The 5,429-nt window shown below is 31.4% G+C and overlaps 1 long non-coding RNA gene across 1 annotated transcript; it reads left to right on the forward strand.

The window, feature by feature from the left end:
* Positions 1-243: 243 nt before the first annotated feature.
* On the forward strand, positions 244-3,299 carry LOC138338237 (uncharacterized). Its single transcript, XR_011211678.1, has 2 exons — positions 244-336; positions 2,916-3,299. It is a non-coding gene; the product is annotated as an uncharacterized lncRNA (long non-coding RNA).
* The last annotated feature ends 2,130 nt before the right edge of the window (positions 3,300-5,429 follow it).

Raw genomic sequence — 5,429 nt, forward strand, 5'->3', positions numbered from 1 at the left:
AAATATCTCCGGGGAAAAACTCTACGATGCGGACTTCTTTCTAAACGATAATTCCAAAAATTTAAGCTAAATTTGACTTTATTAAAAAGGTCCAATTAATGTAAGGGTGCATTGGGTATTTTGGGGATGTATTATGTATTGATTTCAGGTCATTATACACCCATTACCCTAAAAAAATAACCAATCCTCAATTAGTATAAAAAAATTATAGGTTGTCCCTTCTTTCTAAAATTCTTTGTCTAGTTAAATCCTCCATTGATGAACTTCAAGCTCCAAGGAAGAAGGCCAAATTCTCCAAGTTTTTAACCATAATTTCGTGGATAGAACTTCAATAAGGTATGGTAGTTCATCTTGATTTTTCTCTCATTGGAGGAGTCAATCCAAATGATTTTTTTTTTCAAAAGGGTTTCGAAATCATAAATTCTTCTTATTCGAATTCTAAGCATGGGTTCTTGCATGAATAGGTGTTAATGGATGTATTATGATGTTTTCAATGTTAGTTAATGGTTTATGGTAAAAAAACTCAATGGATCCATGATCATGAAAATTCTCTAATTTTAGCTTATGTAGTGGGTTTGATGAATTTGATTGGATAATGTTAGAATTGTGTTTATACTATGTCGTATTATCATTATCTACTGCCATTTATGCCTAATTATATGATGAATTGTTGGAGCATTGAGTAAAGGTAACCAAGGCTTGGATGAAGGGTACGTTGACCTATATCTTTTAGTTTTCTTGAATTGATCTTGTGCGGTATGGTCCACTTATTGTGGCGGTGTTTACTTAATGCTTCTGAATATAAATGTGAATTGTGATTACGTCCTTCAAGGCATTGAATGTGAAGTAAATTGGTGGTACAAAGTATGTGCATAGAGATGTCTTATGAGATTATAAATGTGTGTCTTGACGATGCTATGACTACTTGAAGTATAATGTGAACATGAGACATGGTTGCGTGTGTGTTATGATGAATGTAGTGTGATCATGTTTAGTAGACAATGTTATGTATTATAGGACTTATGTGAAAGGTGTTCTCACATATACTCACAGACATAATGAATGAATGAAGCTAATGCAAATGTATGAATGAGAGTCTATCAAAAGGTTTTCTCAATAGGACTCTAATAAATGAATGAATGAGGGATTTTGGGGGTAGACACTCTTCATACGTACAGATGTAGTATCTAGTATCAACCTCAATATTCCTAAGAACTCCAATGAATATAAAATGCGGGATTTGGGGTGGACACAGTTCGTGAGTTGAGATGAAGTGTTTAGTAGTAACCTCACTATTCCCAAGAGCTTACCAATGAATGAATGGTAGGTTGAGATGTACTATTTAGTAGTTATCTCTTAACCTATAGCTAATGAATGAAATGAATATCTAAGACTCCATGGGGGAGTTATGCTTAGCACCAAGAGGATTTGACAAAGGGGTGGATACTTTTCGTGAGTAGAGATGTTGTATCCAATGTACCTATTGAGATGAGTACTCTTTGTTAGTTGAGATATAGTACTTATAAGCGATCTCTATATCCCTAAACTATGCGCCTACATAAGTCTAGCTATTGGAGATCCATGTAAAAGCTAAAAGAATTACCCAACCTTAGGCAAGTGGGGATCCTTTATACAGTAGGGGTTAATACTAGGATTTCATGTTAAGATCTTATGGTCTATGACGATTAAATCTAGGCCCCACAAATGAATATAATTAACTAACTCCTCTTATGGGTGTAGTACCTAGGGTAGGTGGTGGAATGAGATGCCATCTATCCATTGCACAAGTAGACATTTAGAGGAAGTCTTGGTGTGCCTTGTAATGAAACGGAGGAATGGATTACTATACGATGTTAATGAAGTAAGTTGACTTTATGTAAGCATGTTGATCTTATGTGTAATGTTGATGAAGGCTATGTAAATGATTAAGTGTGATGTGCCTAGTCTAGGGTTATTCCTAAGGAGCAATAAGTGGAAGTAGTAGTATGGGATGCTACTTTCACATTGCATTAGTGTAAGTTGGGGGTTGTCTTAGAGGATAATCTGAAAGTTCTTAAATGCATGTATGTTTCCTATAGTATTGAATGTTGACTTGTTGAGTTGCAATGAAATTATAAGACGGAAGGGAATAATGTAATGCTTTTCAACATGTAACCTAGAATCAGATCATTTAATTTAACAAGATACGTGTGGATTACAGTTATAATCACTGTCCCTTTTTGCTAATCAGTGGAAGATTAGTTTCAATATATTTTCAAATTCTAAAGTAGAAGAGAAAAAAAAATGTGAAGAACACACCCAAAAAAAAAAAAGAAGGGGGAAATTGGGAAATAGGGAGGAAGGGAAGGCATGTGAAATTAGTTGGAAGGCATGTGAAAAGAGAATTTTTAAACCTCCCTTATAATTAGTAAAAAATACAGAAGATGATAAAGTGATGAGTAATATTAATTAATTTTTAAGATAACATGATCCATATATAAGCTGGATTTTAGTCAGGCCAACTCAGGTCAACCCCACACTTTACCCATTATAAATATGTACCAGTAATATTTTGTTTTTGTGCATTACCAACTAACCCTTTAATATAGCATGTGCATTTCCCTTTCCTTTGTGTGTTTTTTAGTTAAGGAACAAAAGAAATGTATAGGATTTGTTAGAGAAGTGGATGCACATTTGCAATAACGTATGTAAACATAGAAATAGAGGCCATTTTTGGTATTTTATTGATTTTGTGCTTTAAGGTAGTTGTACATGATAGTGTAGTGTGCTTGTATTTTCTCTTGTCGACCAAAAACAATTTTTCTATGTACTACTCTAATACTTTTGCTTTTACATGCGGGCTCCACCTAAACTTTCACTGTACACATCATTTCAGGCTTTACGAGTAAAAATAACAATGATGCTCATCATGACAGGTGGATAGAGATGATAAACGGGTTGAGAAGGATGAGATACACAATTAAATCAAGTAGAAGCATGTGGTAACAGGACAAAACGGTGGCATTATTGAAAAGCTAGCCTACGACATCAATCCCCTAGAAATCACACCAGACTAAGGCTCGAAATACCCGGAGAAAAAACTAACGGCCGACTCTAGTCATTTTGAAATTGTTCCTACGAGCAACGTTGACGTTACCCTTTGCTCCTTAATTATTAATTAATTACCCTATTTATGATACGATATGGGGATTAATCACAAGTGATTCTCTCCTAGAAAATTATTTATATATAAGTTTGTACGGAGAAGGGCCTAAAATCCCGTTAAGTATTTGAATTGATATAAAATGATCATTCATCCACCTTTTTGGGCTAAAATATCCTTGGCATCCACCTTTTAATAGGGGTGTGCAAAAACTGAATCGAACAATAAATCAAACAGATAAAATGTTATTGGGTTATTGGATTTTTAATGAGTTTAGAAAAATTAATTATTGGGTTATTGGGTCGGTTTCGGTTTTTCCTATTGGGTTATTGGGTAAACCGATAACCCAATAAGACGATAGTTATTACTACTTTACCCTTTCTCAATATTAAATATACATAATTTAATACATAAATAGATTCAATATTAACTTTTCAGGCTATGTGATTTTTTAGTTTGGAAATTGGTGAGAACTTTGTTCATTATCTGGTGGATCAAGCAACTGTTCAAGATTGTCTTATTGAAATATTTTATTTTAGTTTTAATTATAGTTCATAATTGTAGGCGATTGCTTTTGCAAGTTTATGAATGTTAGTAATTTGATCAACATCAAGTTTTCTATTATGTTTTGCGGTAAGTTGGTAACATGTAATTATAACATACGTACTATAATATATTATTTGATCGACATTTTCTTATTGGGTTAACCGAAACCGAACCGATAACATCAAAAACCGATAAATCGATAAAAAATTTCTTATTGATTTGTTATTGGGTTAGCATATTTTAAAATCGAAAATCGATAAACAGAACCGATTATATGTAAAACCGAACCGAACCGATCAACGCACACACCTAATATAGTGTAATTTTTGATAATGAAGTGTGCGCGATTGAGTTAGTCAATTTTCAATTCCTTGCAGAGGAACGCGAGTTTGAAACTCCTAGATAAAGTTTATTCAATATACATTTTAGGAGCATCAAGTTATTTGATTTATTTTTTCTTCTCTTAATTTTTTTTATATATATAGAGAGAGAGATATGTACATATATACTTAACACTATTATTTTTAAAGAGTTTATTTTCAAGATGAAAATTGAAGTTAATATATTTTTAATTTTTTATTTTGAAAAATATATAATAGTATAGATTAATTGTTTCTTTAAATTATATATATATATATATATATAAAGGTGGCACGACATGGAAAAGATTATGCGTATGCCGTTATTTTTTTTCATTATTTCGAAAATAGATTTTCCCTTTTAGTAATATGAGATAAAAAAATTATTATTTTTGAAAATAGATTCTCACTTTTACTATATGAAGTAAAAAACAATATTTTTTTTCATATTTTACTTACAATTACTTATTTATTAATTAATTAATATAAATAACATGATAAAGATATATATATATATCAATTATTATATTTAAAAATCATGCAAAATATATAAGTAAAAATGAACATAAAGTCCAATAAAATGTATTTTATCTATTATATCCGAAACATATTACCTCGACCAATTAGATACAATTCCTCAGACTTTTTAGATAATTTTTTAAATTAAAAGGGTAAATATCCTAATTATGTCATTAGCATCCCTAAGTAGGGGTATGCAAAAACCGAACCAACCAATAAATCGAACCGATAAAATGCTATTGGGTTATTCTTATTGGGTTAGTGGTTATTGAGTTTTTAATGGGTTTAGAAAAATTAATTATTGGGTTATTGGGTCGGTTTCGGTTTTTCCTATTGGGTTATTGGGTAAACTGATAACCCAATAAGACGATAGTTATTTACTACTTTACCCTTCCTCAAAATTAAATATACATGATTTAATACATAAATAGATTCAATATTAGCTTTTCAGGCTATGCAATTTTTTGGTTTGGAAATTGGTGAGAACTTTGTTCATTATCTGGTGGATCAAGCAACTGTTCAAGATTGTCTCATTGAAATATTTTATTTTAGTTTTAATTCTAGTTCGTAATTGTTGGCAATCGCTTTTGCAAGTTTGTGAATGTTAGTAATTTGATCAACATTCAAAGTTTTCTATTATGTTTTGGTGGCAAGTTGGTAACATGTAATTATAACATACGTAGTATTATATATTATTTGATCGACATTTTCTTATTGGGTTAACCGAAACCGAACCGATAACATCAAAAACCGATAAACCGATAAAAAATTTCTTATTGATTTGTTATTGGGTTAGCATATTTTAAAACCGAAAACCGATAAACCGAACAAATTATACGTAAAACCGAACCGAACCGATCGAT

The sequence above is a fragment of the Solanum lycopersicum genome, chromosome 9 (assembly GCF_036512215.1).
Source record: "Solanum lycopersicum chromosome 9, SLM_r2.1".
Lineage (NCBI taxonomy): Eukaryota > Viridiplantae > Streptophyta > Magnoliopsida > Solanales > Solanaceae > Solanum > Solanum lycopersicum.